The sequence below is a fragment of the Nesoenas mayeri genome (assembly GCF_963082525.1).
Source record: "Nesoenas mayeri genome assembly, chromosome: 5".
Taxonomy (NCBI): Eukaryota; Metazoa; Chordata; class Aves; order Columbiformes; family Columbidae; genus Nesoenas; species Nesoenas mayeri.
The window spans coordinates 17,167,787-17,181,765 of NC_137548.1; the positions used below are offsets into that span (position 1 = coordinate 17,167,787).

General features: G+C 41.9%; 1 protein-coding gene across 4 annotated transcripts in view; it reads left to right on the forward strand.

The window, feature by feature from the left end:
- Positions 1–13,979, forward strand: part of ITPK1 (inositol-tetrakisphosphate 1-kinase) — a 149,755-nt gene that overhangs the window by 87,057 nt on the left and 48,719 nt on the right. The gene's annotated exons all lie outside the window — the stretch shown is intronic.

Here is a 13,979-nt window from a genome sequence, read left to right on the forward strand (position 1 = left end):
AAGGATCCTGAGGTGTGAGTTTGGGGGAGATCTATGGAAGAAGAAAAAGAAGGTTTGGAATAGACTGAAAAAAATTAAATTGTAAATAGAGCTAAGATCTCTGAGAAACACTGGAAGCCTATTGCACAAGTTAATTGCTAGGAGTAGCACACATACGTTTATGGTGTTGGCTAGTTACCTGACAGACTCTTGCCTTTAACTGGCATCATTTGAGTTGTATTCCCACATTTAGAAGTCACGCCTTTACAACCTGAGTAACTGTAGTATCTTATAATTTTAACCATTGTAACTGTTGGGCTAAGTTTGTCTTTCATTCCCTTTCTACTCCTGTTACTGTCGTATTCTCAAAACATTTATTGGCTTTTGAGTTTAAATCTAGAGTAGCTCTTGAAGTAGCTGTTTCATATGTTTCATATTTGGGCGAAATTGCTTTGCGAAACTATGTTCTAATGAGGCATAATTGGAATTACCATTTAGGATTGTGTTATCGCTGTCTTGATGGGCAGATAAGAAGCTCGTCAATTTGTATTTTTATAATTGTGGATTTATAAACATACTGTTCGCATCTGACCTGCCTGGCCACATCGTCAATGTCTTTATGTAAAAATAAGACTAGTAATTCACAGCACTTTCTCTTGTGGAGCTCTTTTGGAATCTCTGTAGGAAAAAATTTCAATTTGTATAAAATAATTTTTGTGAGTGGTTATTACTGTTGGCGAGTGGGAGAGAGGTGCTGAGGGAAACCCGTGCTCCAAGGAAATGGTTGGGATTTTGTTCTAGCAGCAGAACAGATTTAGTAGGTGTTTACTTTTTTATTTCTTAAATTACTGTTGGTATTATTATTGTTAACTCTATGAGAACAATATGTTCAGGAGAGCATCCAGTTTTTGCAAGTAGTTTGTCTAGTGCATGTTTCAGCCTCCTTTGGTCAAACTGATGATAAAAAGGAAAAAAAGCTTCAGAAAGAAAAAAGTAGGTTTTAATTCAGTTAAAACTGACAGTTTAAAGACAAGCTGTTAATAAAGTTGAGGCATGAGGTAAGAAAAAACTTCACCTGTTCTCACTGGCTGCTGCAGCATTATGTGACCATATTTCCTCTGTTCTTGCGTCCCCTCACACTCTCCCATCTCATCTTATTTCTATCTCGTCATCAGAAATATCATGACAGAGACCTTGAACCAACTTTGTATTTAGCTGGGGAAATCTCAGAAGAGCTGAGTAATCAGCTAACTTCTTGTTCTGACCTAAGTAGATCAGCCTCTATATTCCCACACATAATGATCTGCAGTGAGAAATTCGGGAGACCAAAAAAGTTACATCCCTCTAGACAGTGTGGTGTTTTTTTCCCCCCTCCTTGTTTTCACCTGCTAAATTGTGTTTCCTACTTTGCAGCTGTCATGTCATATCCCAAGGCCATGAGCACTTAGAAAACTCAAACAAGAAGTAATACATCTGTGAATAGCATGAGGTCTTAAGAGATGCATCTTTTTTGTTCTGGAATTTAAAATGGAAGCCACTGCCAAGAAAATAATATCCTAGACTTGAGTTGTAACTAGAGAGCCCAGTTTATCACAGGATAGAAAATTGATGTAGTGGGTTAAGTTCAGTACAAGGGATTATCTCTTCCAAAAGAATGCCATAAACTCTGAAGGGTTGAGTATGTGTGTAAGCAGAAATCTGCTTTTGAAAGTCATTTAAAAGAAAATTTAGTGTTTGTTTACAGACCAGTTTTGGATTCAGGTGATGATTACCTTTATTTGAATTATGTATTAAAGTATCTATAAATGAAGTACAGTCTTTATTTATGATCTCCAGTTTACACTTCAGCCCTGTAGACCTTACAAGAAGTGTATAAATAGAGTTGTGCAGCATTTAGGTTGAAGGGAGGATGACCACATGCTCTGCTGACTCTGGTTTGTACGGTGCTGGATCTTCCTCCCTCTGCATCACCTGTGCCTTTGGAAGTGGCAGGTATTGCTGGGGTGACTGCCTTCTGCAGCAGTAGGGCCCCATATTCTACAAACAGATTGATTTTAAATGTAATTATCTTTCAGATATCTGAGTTAATACCTCGCCTGGCCTTCTGACAGTGAATTCTCCATGCTTCCTGAAAAAGGAATCCCTATTTGAAGTGTCTAAAACTGGGCATCTGGACACTGTTAGGCTTTCTGAAAGTCCCGTGGCTTGCTCTCTGTCAAATCAAGTTTTTGAGTGATAAGTACTTTGATCCAGCTGCATGAGAATGGTGTGGAAAGAGGCTTGTGATACAGCCCTTGTCTCTGCTACCACAGCCCGTGGCCACTAAAGGGACAGAGGTAGAAGAGAACTACGAACTAGGCAAGAGGTGTACATGTGGTCAGGGGTGAAGCATGGGGTTGAACCTGGACTTTCCATATCCTAGACTGACACTATAACCACTCAGTCCTTGTGGTAATAGGAGGTTTCACAGATTTGCAGAATCATTGAGGTTGGAAGAGGCTTCTTGAGATCTTATAGTCCAACTCCTCTGCTCAGAGCAGGTTCCCTGGGTCTGTTTCCAGTTGGGTTTTGTCTGTCTCCATAGATGGAGACATCATGACCTCTCTGGGCAACCTGCTCCAGGATTCTCCTTGAATGTAGTGTGCTGGCACCCACCTGGCACTTGCCGAGGTGACTTGCAGAGATTATTTTCTTCAGTATAGATAGTGATGGTGCCCTTGGAAGGAAGTGAGACTCTTCTAAGAAAAAAAATATCTTTAAGACATGTTTTAGCAATACTCTAGCCAGGATTGTGACTTCTTTTTCCTGTTCTCTGTTAGTTTGAGTGCAAGCTCTCAAAGATCTGACGATTTTTAAACCTTCACTTCTGGATCTTTCTCTAGCAGCAGTATTTCTTTGTTTACTTGCCTGTGAAGAACTGCTTCTGATATTAAAGTGCTCTAGGTTGGGTTCTGTAACGTTTGGTGAAAGATTAGGATCATTGTTTAACAGAAGCTTCATTTTTATCAGAATATTGTATGTTTGGAGCTGTTTAAGCATTAACCTCATGAAAAATAACTGAATTCTTTGATGCTGTGTTAAAAAGCTGTGATCCTACCACCTTGGAATTCAAGATCTGACTTTTTAAATTATGCTTAAGATGGTAACAGATTATCACTGTGACTAGGCACTAACTAACCTTTTTATATTACGTTTCTAGTTTGAGGATTAAAAGCTTTTGAAATTCCCTACATAGTTTACAAATAATAATCTAAATTGAAGGAATTTAAGCCAAAACTGAAGTAAACACGCTGCTCACTCTTAGAAATACTCCCAGAACAGCTGCATATATCTTTTGTGACTAGGAGGGAGGCTCAGCATGATGTCATGGGTCAGGCACTTGATTTGGGGCTCTGGGTTTTCTGCTTGGCACTGGTTCTGACTTGCTGCGTGACATTGGGCACAGCGTGTCACTCCTGTGCATTTCTTTCTTCTCTTGGCACTCATCTGCCTGTCTCTTCCCTTTAGATGCCATAGTTTTCTGGGCAGGAACCTCTCTTCATTCACGTACCCTGATGTAGTGAGGCTCTGAAGCCAAGCAATCTGTGTAGATGTTGTTTTAACAGAAATTGTAGATCCGTTTTTGAGTAAAAAACTGGGTATTTACAATTCAATGCCAAAATAGGTAATCTGGTTTTCTTTTTTGGAAATTATGGAGCATGTACATTGCTGGACTGATGTGTACTCAAAACTTCTCAAAATCAGGCCACCCAGTTAAAAATGCCTGAAAATAGCCATATATACATAGCTCTAGGCATTCACCTTTTGAAACCGTGGCCACTACTCTCTGTAGCCTACTTTTCATAGCAGTTTTGGTCAGAGGGGAGGAAGAAGAATAGTCACACAGGTCAACTTGAGGCACCTCTTTCTGTATTTGAAGCTCCTATTAGAATGAAAGGAAAAATCTGGTTTTAATTTAAAGGCTCTAAATCACCCACCTGAGGCTCACTTGTTTATGTAGGGACACATCAGTAAAGCAGCTATGTTAATGGGTTGATGTTAGCTACTGCAAATAACCGCACCAGTTTTTGGATGCGGAAGCCTCCCCTGTGGACTATATGCTCTGTTTCCATCCAGAACGTATGCAAACAGATGTCTCATTACCTCGTTCCAAGTGCGGTGCATGTTCACTCGCTGCATTTTAATTTCTGTCTGAAAACTGGTGTACAAGCATCGAGGGAAGTAATTGGAATGGAATTAGTGTTCCGTGTGGCTGGAAGGACTTTGTCCGAAGATCATCAGCGTACAGCAGTGCTGCACGTGGCGGTGCTCTGTTCCCCCGCTGTTGGTGCTTGGTACCTCTCAGCCCTGCTCTGTCACACTGGAAAGATTTGGGAACTTTTGGCCCACGTAGGTGTCACCTGACATCTTTCTCGTGAAAGCTCATTCATTCATTTAGGGAGGGGTGTGACAGAGGGACACAGACACGATAGTGTTACCATAAAAAAGCCCTGGCTTCAAAATTTTAAGTATACAGCTGCTTCCAAAGGACTAATCCTGTCCTGAGAGAGGTGGCAGGAAAAGAAAGGCCCAAAGGGAACCTGTAATCTCCTCTGGTACCAGCTTGGTCTTGCTAAGGTAGTTTACAAAAGCATTTTTTCTAAGGTAAGAATGTTGAAACTTATTCATTTCATAGATTGAAAATGTGAACCAACTCAGCTTTCCCTTCTTGATCCTCCTCCACCTTCCTGGTTTTCATGATTTTCAGCTGTGAGCTTTGTCCTAGCGTGGGTGGGAGGAACGAGGGCGCCCTGTAGAAATGGCAGTGGCAGTCCCTGTTTGCCCAGCCAGGAGTGGCAGTCTGCTGGCCTGCTAAGGTACATCAGCTTGGAATTGCTGAAGCTGACTCAGTCCAGCAGATACAAAGCCGGAGAATAAAATAGAAAGCATTTATATCCTTTTGTCTCACTGCGTCCCAGCCAGAACTCCTTGAACCAGCAATCAATCTTCATCTTGGATCCCAGTAGTCTTGATGGTCACTGAGCTTTCAAAATGAGCCTGTCTATGAAGTTCAGATGTTACTTTTGGGTACACTTAGGTTTAATCTTTAAATCCTGTGTGCTTTTCTGGCCAGGCATGTGGAATCTGCATCCCACTTTCAGTCTCCTTTGTGTGTCTGAATCTAAAAACAAACAAGGCTGGACCTTTTATCCATTTGTTGCATACCAACGTTAAAAACTTTTGCTTTACATCTACATAGATCATTTCAAAACATTTGTGTACTTGATAAAGCTGAAAACATGGGAAAGTTAGTAGCAATTTAAGCAAGAGGTTCTATGAATTTCATCTTTGGGCATGGGTGGATCTGAAGAATGACCAGTTCTGCTTTTATGGGTAAAGATAAAAGCCATGACTGAACTCCATTGTCACAAGGCATTCCTAAGACATCTCTAGTTGGGTTTTAAGAACAGAAAATGGATTAATTCTTGATGATTATTCTCTCTCTAGAGTTAGAAAGGAGGAGCAGGGATTCTTCTTGTCATGAAGAAGTCTTCATTGAATAAACTAGTCATTTTAAATTCTAGCACAGTTGTGTGTGTGGCTCTGAGCAACCTGATCTAGTTGATGTCCCTTTTCATGGCAGGGGGCTTGGACTAGGTGACCTTTAAAGGTACCTTTGAATCTAAACCATTCTGTGATTCTGTGTGTTTCAAGTTATCCTGATACTCTTGATCAGAAATTTCCTTGGCTGACATCCAACAGGATTAGATACTTTCCCAGGCATCTGAGTGCTAGAAAAAGTAAGGAAGGGACAATGAAAGATAAATTGATCACAATATCAGTGTAAAACTAAATTGGGAATAGTTATGACAGTATCTTTTTCCTTAATGTTTCTGCTCGTATTGTTATAAGATCAGATGTCAAGATATAATTTTTTGAAAAATAGAACCCTTCGTCTGAATTAGAAGCCAGGACTCAGCTGGTAGAACATTATTCTAGTTCTGGGGCGATGTGTTAATGTGACTTCTTCTGTTGAAGCAGCAGTTTATTTTAAGATGTGATATAGTAGTCTGGCACAGACAAGAAATGCAGAATCCCTCACATTTCCTCAGACAAGGATCTAGACAACATGTGAGACCCCGGGTTAGATTCTAATCTCTCCTGATAAAGAGTCCAGCACGATCTTAAGGCTTCATCAGGGTACCATGGTGTTAGCTGATGATAACAGTGCTTGACAGATCCATGAAGAGGATCCAGGGCCACTGACATTGAGTTTGAAAGCACTTTTGGCTCCTTTTTCACTTACCTGCTGGTTTCGTGCAACTGTTACAACATCTAAGTTTATCAGCAAAGAAAATAATGAAAGCTTGAGTACCTTTATGTTGCTTCATGTCAGTAGTTGGTTCTGTCTTATGAATTCTACAAATCACTTTCTTAAGTCAGAGTGGAAGAGCCTGCAAGCGTAAAGTTTGATGGGAAGGACTTGAGACTTGAAATGATCGTGAATTTCTTGTGTAGTTCACGATTGAGTGGAACCAAGCCTCTATGGTCAGTTGCTGATAGTCTTCCTTGACAAGGTCATTTGACTGGTCATTGTCATTTGATACACCTCTAACACCTTGCTTTTCTTCCTGTTTGTAGTACACTTCTTACAGCAGTGATTTGAAAGTGTTATATTTTTTTTATGAAGTGTAAATACTGCGTATAGGGTGGAAATTGATATATCCAAGTGCATCTGTAGGCTGGTATGGCTGTATGGAGACAGCTCTTGGGATGTCAGTAATCGTGGTTCAGGTCACTACACTGCATTTGTGTAAAGGAAACAAAACTGATTCTGCAGGCTACAACTTAGCTCCACGAAAACAGAGATGCTACACTGAGAAGAAAGAGTATTAGAGGCATATGTTACATCCTGTTGCACTCTGGTGGACAAGGTGCATGTTTTAAAACTTGTGACATTTGTAGGGAAATATGCAACTTATTTAGTTCCATACACTGTGAGTGAATCACTGCTTGTTAAATCAGGTTAAAGTAATCTGAGTAGTAGAAATTGTTTGTGTCCCAAACAACACTGTGTGGCCATGTTGCCTCTGTTGCCTTAAGGCTTTCTGGCCTCTTAAGGGTTCTTTGAAGCTGTCAGCTAAAGATGGGCTAACTGGACACAAGTCAGCACATTGAAATAACTTAAAAAAGTAATCACTCCTTTGAGGACAGATGTTAAGTAAACTGAAACATCAGAAAGCGCAAGACAGAGACCAAAGACAGAGATAAATAAACTGCTTTCAATGTGGCAAGTCAAGCATCGCATACTAGTGGCATTCCAGGACATTTATTAATAACTCTGGAAAAGGCAGATGAACACAGGATGGATGGCAAATTTTTCAGATAAGTCCACATTGTTTAGTTTTTTCTAGGCAGTGGGAGACAGCAATACCAGATGGGTCTACCAAGAGTCAGTGAAGAGTCAGCATGATGATAGATCCAATTTATTGCAGTCTCTTGGGCCCATAAAGAAATAATATGGACAGCTCATGCATTGTTAAATTCTGCCTTGACTCACTGCTCAGGAAAGACCTCGGCGTCACAGCGGGTAGCTTGCTGGAAAGTTCTGCCCCCTCTGCCTCAGTAGTCAAAAGAGAACATGCCAACAGAGCCAAACAAAAAAGATTATGGTGGCCAAAAATAGCATTGAAGATACTGAGCATAGAGTTATGGAAATAAAGCGCTTTCTTTCCCTACAAGACTCCTTTCAGTTCTGCTTTCCTGAATTTAAAATATGCATTAGAAATGCGAATAAACCTGGAGAAAAGGGACATGGTCAGTGCCAAGAGACATCCACACAAGGGGAGAGTGGAATAAACTTGGGGCTGGCAGAGATGAAACAAAACCTGAGCAAACAAAGTATGAATAGAGGGAGAAACATTCTGCTTTGTATCTTCTACCATGTCAGAGTAGAGTTTCACTGCATATCTGTGTAGTTGCCATAAAATATCAATAAGGTCATAGCTGAACTGGAAAAGGTAGGAAACATTCACCATTAAGAGGTTTACAAACCATCATGCTTGGGGTGTATGGGACCAATTTGTGGGTGTTAGGAAGAAATTTGATTTATGGACTCTGTAATTTGGATTATGTTGGGGAACAGTGTATGCTCCCTTTCCTCTGATTGGAAATCCAGTACCAAGCAGCAGAAATGAAGAAGCCTGTCAGCTGCACTGTGGTCTCATTTGGTTTGGTAATTGCTGTGTTCAGTTCTCATCGCCTGGGAAGCATGAATGCCTGAAAGTGCAGTGATGATTTAAAGTGTTTTCTAGTTCTACCTAAATTTTAAACCTGGTAGAAGTAGTAATATTTTGACACTCTTACCATCTTGTGAATAACGTCTTGGGATTCTATGGTTAACTATTCTGAGCACTGCTCATGTAAAACGGGAACTTCAAATGCAGCCTGATGTGTTAAGGCTCTTATTCTTTCAGAAATATAGCTGGATGATGTTGGTTATGTCTGTTTTTTCTTTGATAACTCCCTCTTCTGATGTGTTAAAGCCCACAAAAACCCCTGTGGAGCGAGGTAAGGGGCTGTGCGTGAGGGTACTGAACCATGGCACCATGGGCAGGCACTCGTAACACGTGTCGAGGAATTAACGGTGCTGAACACCCCTGGGGGAGATGGTCTGTTAGCTCTTGTTCTACTCATTTATCAAGGCAGTCATCCTCCAGATGGTACTTGTGTGTTGTCTGGGACAGGGTGTTAGGTAGCACACTGAGACTTTTCAACTTCTAAAACCTTTTGTTTCATTTCCTCCTTTGCTGCCTGGCAAAATCGTGAGGAAGACTGACCAGTTGCAAAATTAATCTCTGATGTAAATATAAAAATGAACAGATAGTGCTTCACAGGTCTCACCCTCCTGCCTGCCCTAACAAGCCACCCCCATGGTCAGAGTAGCTGCAGCTTTTCCCCCTTGCTGTAGCTCAGCTGCTTCAGCGTCTGCCAGGGCAGGGAGGGAGGTGACACTCAGCTGTCACTGAGCATGTTAGCTTTAGATGCAGCATTGGGATTCCTGCATGAGGGAGTGTTCGTATTCCAGGTCCTTCTTAACCAGCTTGCGTATGCTGTAGGAGCATTTGCTCTGTCTCTGAGTGCCAGTGAGCAGCCAGCAGTGAAATCTACCCTGCGGAGACACAAAATGTTAGTTTTGCAGACATCTACCACCATGTCTTTACTGACAAAAGGGTATATGGATATTCTGAACAAGGTCCTTCTCTTGACCAAGAGACACTAACCGTACTATGACAGCAATGGAAGATATTAACATTCAGGAAGAGCTTTGTCCTTTCTGAATTGTAGTTTATTCGTGTTTGAAGGTCCACTAAGATCTTGGTCCTGCAGGAAAGTTCAACTTCACTGAAGCAATTTCTTTACTTAAAACTGAGAGCTTGTCAACACACCAACAACTAAGTAAGCTGGTGTGATAGATGCCTATCTGAGTGAGCAGTGGGGACACTGAATTTGAGCCCCCTCCTGTGCTAAGTCCTGGTTCATGTGTAATAGCGCTAGTCAAAATGCAGCATTGCAGGCAAGGCAAATGTTAGGGTTATTTCTGAACTCTGCCAGAATACGGCACTGAGATTTGGGGATCTGTAATGCCAGTGCAGTTTCATTGCAGCCAAATCTGCAGCAATACTTAAGTTTTTCAAATAGTCCAGTTTGACTTGCCTTGACTTAACTTCCTGATGTTTCTAAAGAAATGCAGCACATAGAGCCTCAGGCCCAGGAACCAGACATTTTTGATCGCTGTTGTTGGGCATTTATGACAGCCCTGTTTACTCTTGGTCTCTAAAATGCCAGCCAAACTTCCCTGCTTCACCAGGGGGACCATTTGAGGGCTAGTCAGGACTCGGGAAGCCTGCGAGCATACAGTTTGTACATCGAAGGAGGAGGTAAGTGCGACAAGGTTTTGTTGGAAAGGCTGCTGTAGCGCTGTGGCATAATGAAGTAGTTATGAACCTCCTGAACTGGAGGCTTTAGGGACAGATTCAATAGACAAACAGCTGTCATTGTGGGTGTTAGCATTTCACCTTGCCTGAATGCATTGGGATTGGAGTAGATAACCTGGTGAGGTTCTTTCCAGACCAGTATTTCCTGGTGTTGATTGTCCTTCAGAATGAAAAGCATCAGCTGCTGACAGCTTGGGCTGGGGAGCTTAACGGAGTCATGCTGAACTGTTAATAGACACTCGTCCTGTGTGGGGCCAGCACAGAAGGAGGCGTGTGTGTGCTTACCTGTGCTGGCATGGGAGCTGACTGGTCCATGGAGTCTTGGGCTCCTGTTGGGGCAAAGTCTCCATGGGTCAGTGCAGGCAGACCCGAACATGTTTGGCTGTGCTCCCTCACAAATAGCAGGATGTTTTAGCTGGGCACAGTCACATTGCTCTGGCTGTATGACTTCTGGGCCAAAGCTGGCTTCATTCTGCTTCTTTTGGGATGCTGAGAGAGGAGATGTGGTCTGGCTGCACCTGTTCATGGGGATGTGGAACAGCAGAAGCAAATACTTCTTGCCTGGTGGAGAAATCTACGGAATGAGTTTGTCACTTGCTTCACAAGGGTGAGGCAGTTCAGCGATGCATTCCTGAATCAGCAGGCTCCTTTTGCCCTGCAGCATTAGTTAGGCAAGAGCACATTAAATCTAAAGCTATAAATTGTATAATTTGCATAAGATATTAGGCAGAGAAGCACAGTGGGACAGATGCTAATTGCTGATTTGGGGATCCTCACAAGCATTTGCTAGGAGATAAACTGCAGTTACTTCAGTATTGGGCAATTAGTGTTCGTTTTCTAGAAGGAGAGGAGTGTATCACACCAACTGATTTCTTGTACTGTGTAATTTGCTGATGCTATTGTTGCTCTTGGGGGATGATTTTTTAGTTCCTATTTAAGAAAATATATATTTTTTTAAACTGCTAGTTTTGGCAGGAAGGCAGATGCAGTTCAGGAGGGCTGCTTCCACCAAGGAAGGTGGCCAGTTCAAATGTACTTTCCTTGTATTTTGCTGCAGGGAAATGAACTTTACCATAAATTCTATGGTATTGCATAGATCTGTTCTAGGTTGTCGTGCAAGTATGCCAGCTTGCAGGTGGGGATTTGTTTGGTTGATTTTTCTGCATTTGCAACCTGGAGTCTAGTATGAGTTTTGAGAGTAAAATCTACGCTGACATTTTATTGCAGTTATCGTTAATTTTGACACTGAATTTTCTAATCAGTTGTTAGGCTGCCAGTTAGTTAAACTGCTAAATCTTGAAATGTGTTTACTTCGATAGCAGAAGTGCTTAGGGGAGTGCAGAGCTCCACATTTGCTAGGGTTTGTAGTCATTCTGAGTGTTATGTCTTCCAACACCACCCCACAATGTTTGTATGCCTTCCCATTTTGAGTTGTTTGTGAATTACAGTTAATTCTGTAAGCATGATGCTTCCCCTCAAGGTCCTGTGCCATGGGAAAGTAAATGTCCTAAACACTAAAGCTGATAGTAATTGCTTTTGATTTTCGGTATTTTGAAAGAAAATAATGTTAGAAGAGATCAGAAAATACCCATTTTATTTTCACTGAAGAAATGATCACTTATAGTGAACCTAAAAGAGGTGATGGAGAGAGTCAACATTTCTGAGATTTTAGAATTTTTAAAAGAAGGGAGGAAAATATCTCCTCTTTACTCTCCTCTCTCACTCTTACTCCATAGCTTGAGGCCCCAAGAGTCCCCGGGAGGAAGGTGACTTGTTCTTTTAGACACCTGTACGAGGTGAGAGTAAAGGAGCTTTGCTTCATGCTTCACTGAAAAGCTTCTTGCTTCACACTGGTGATGAAAGTGCAAATCCTCTTGCAGGCAGTTTGGTTTGCCCATTTGTTTTGAACTCAACATTAAGAACTTACTATAGCTGTAAACGAGTTATATGCAAAAGTAAAACCCCAACTGTGCTCATGCTGCTGGGGGGCTGCAGTTACAGGAGAGCCCCATCTGGGAGGCTCCGAGAGCTTGTCTGCATTAGGTGTGTTGCTTTTCATTCCTTCCAGCGAATGCCAGCTCTGATGTGGATGCTCTTGCACAACTTGCAGTGTGGGAGGAGGGATGACCTGTCCCAGAAGAAAGCCCCTTTGTAGTCGGTGTGGCTACAGCTGTGCTGCAGGTGTTGGGGCAGGGGAACCGTGCCAGGTGGGAACTGCGCCTCGGGCAGGAGCTGCTCCGTGGATGCAGCTCTTTGCAAGTGCACACCTGTCCTGAGCCGAGATCATGCAACGCTTCACCTCTTCGCTCTTGCCTTACTCCTTAGAGTGATGATTTTCAAAGACACTGTTGTGTATGAGGACAACTCCTTTGTGTAACAGGCTGAAGATGTGTCACTAGTGTCACCGTTTCAGTGGCTGGATAAGCTTTCAAAATTGTTTACGTAACACAGTAGCTGAAACAGTAATGCTACGTGTGCTCTCTGGAGGCAGGTGTTGGGTGGAGGACCTGCACGATTGGTTTGTGAAAGTTTGTCTGCCTGAAGCGGTCTTCATGCACCATATGCAGCAGCAGTAGCCATCTCAGCTACTTTTGCTGTGTCCTGTTCCTCCCCCCCACCCCCATCCCCTTGTTCGTCTAGTGAACTGGGTCAGAGAACTAATCCATCTTTCAAAACCTGCCCTCACCGCCCCCAGTCATTATTTTATTTTTATTCTGGGTTGGTTCCCTGGTGTGTTTTCCAGCATGGCCCCACAAATACTTATCCTGGTTGTTAAAGAAATGTGCACAACTTGGCCAGCATGTCATGGCTTGAAAGCACAAACAAGCACGCAGGACTGTGTTTGTCAAGCGCGGGGTGGAAGAACAAATAAAAGCAGAATTGCTACTGAACCCTTCATAATGTTAAATCCTAGATTGGGATAAATCACAGAAAGGCCAGAGATGCTGAAGGAAAAGATAAGTAGCTGAAACAGCTACAACAGGTGGTACATATGTGCCTGTGAGGCTGCCTCCCTCCCCTAAAATGCACAAAAAAGGAGAGAACAAGACATACAGACTGATTATGCACACCACATCCTTTTTTTTTAAATTTATTTATTCTTCCTACAAGGAAATTAGACTTTCTGTGCTAGTTCAGTATCCAGTCTTATCAACATGCACAATACAGCCACACTCACTGAGTCCTGGTCCGCCTGTTGTAGGCACTTCAATGTCCAGCCCAGTGCAGAAACCTGGGGTGAACCAGTGGGAAGAGCAGCCAGGCTTTTCCCTTTCTCCCCACCTTATTCCAACTGCCAGGTGGCTCGTAGGGCTGGATACTTAAACAGCTGAGAATCCCTTCTAATTTCAAGTCTAGGTTTATTCACAGTCAGGTTTATCCACAAAAAGAAGTACCATCTTCTTTTAACAACACAGATTTTTGTCTACATTGGCCATTTCACCTTTTGTTGGAGCCTGATTGTTGTCACAAACAAAACTAGCTCATATTGAGACAGAGCTGGTGTTCAAAGCATGGTAGACATTTACTGGATGAGAATCACATCTAGACATGCACACACTTCTCTGAAACCAGCAGTACTTGTCTTATCTTCCCTTTGTATATCTCTAATTTACCACAATAATTTTTTCTTTAGGAAAAACCCCTAATCCTTCTCTAATCCTATAACTTTTTTTTTTTCCTTTCTGTTTTAGGAATAGGAAATAATCCTTAAACAAAATTTATCTCCTCAATAGAAGCATACCCAATTTTACATATATTTTTAACCATATAAGTCAGTGAATTGCCTCAAATCTTTCGTGTTTGTTCATTTGCAGTGAAAGTAAAAGCCTACCTGGAACTGAAGAGTAAAACAAACGCATTTCGTATTGAGTAAATGTAGTGTGTCTAGTCACATGCAGCTGGTTTTGAGCCATTTTTCCTTCGACGCTCTTATACAGTCTTTGTTTTTCATGTTATTTTGTCCAAGAGGATTTATTCTAATAACTTTCCATACCTGGTTAGCCTTTACAGGAAAGTTTATTT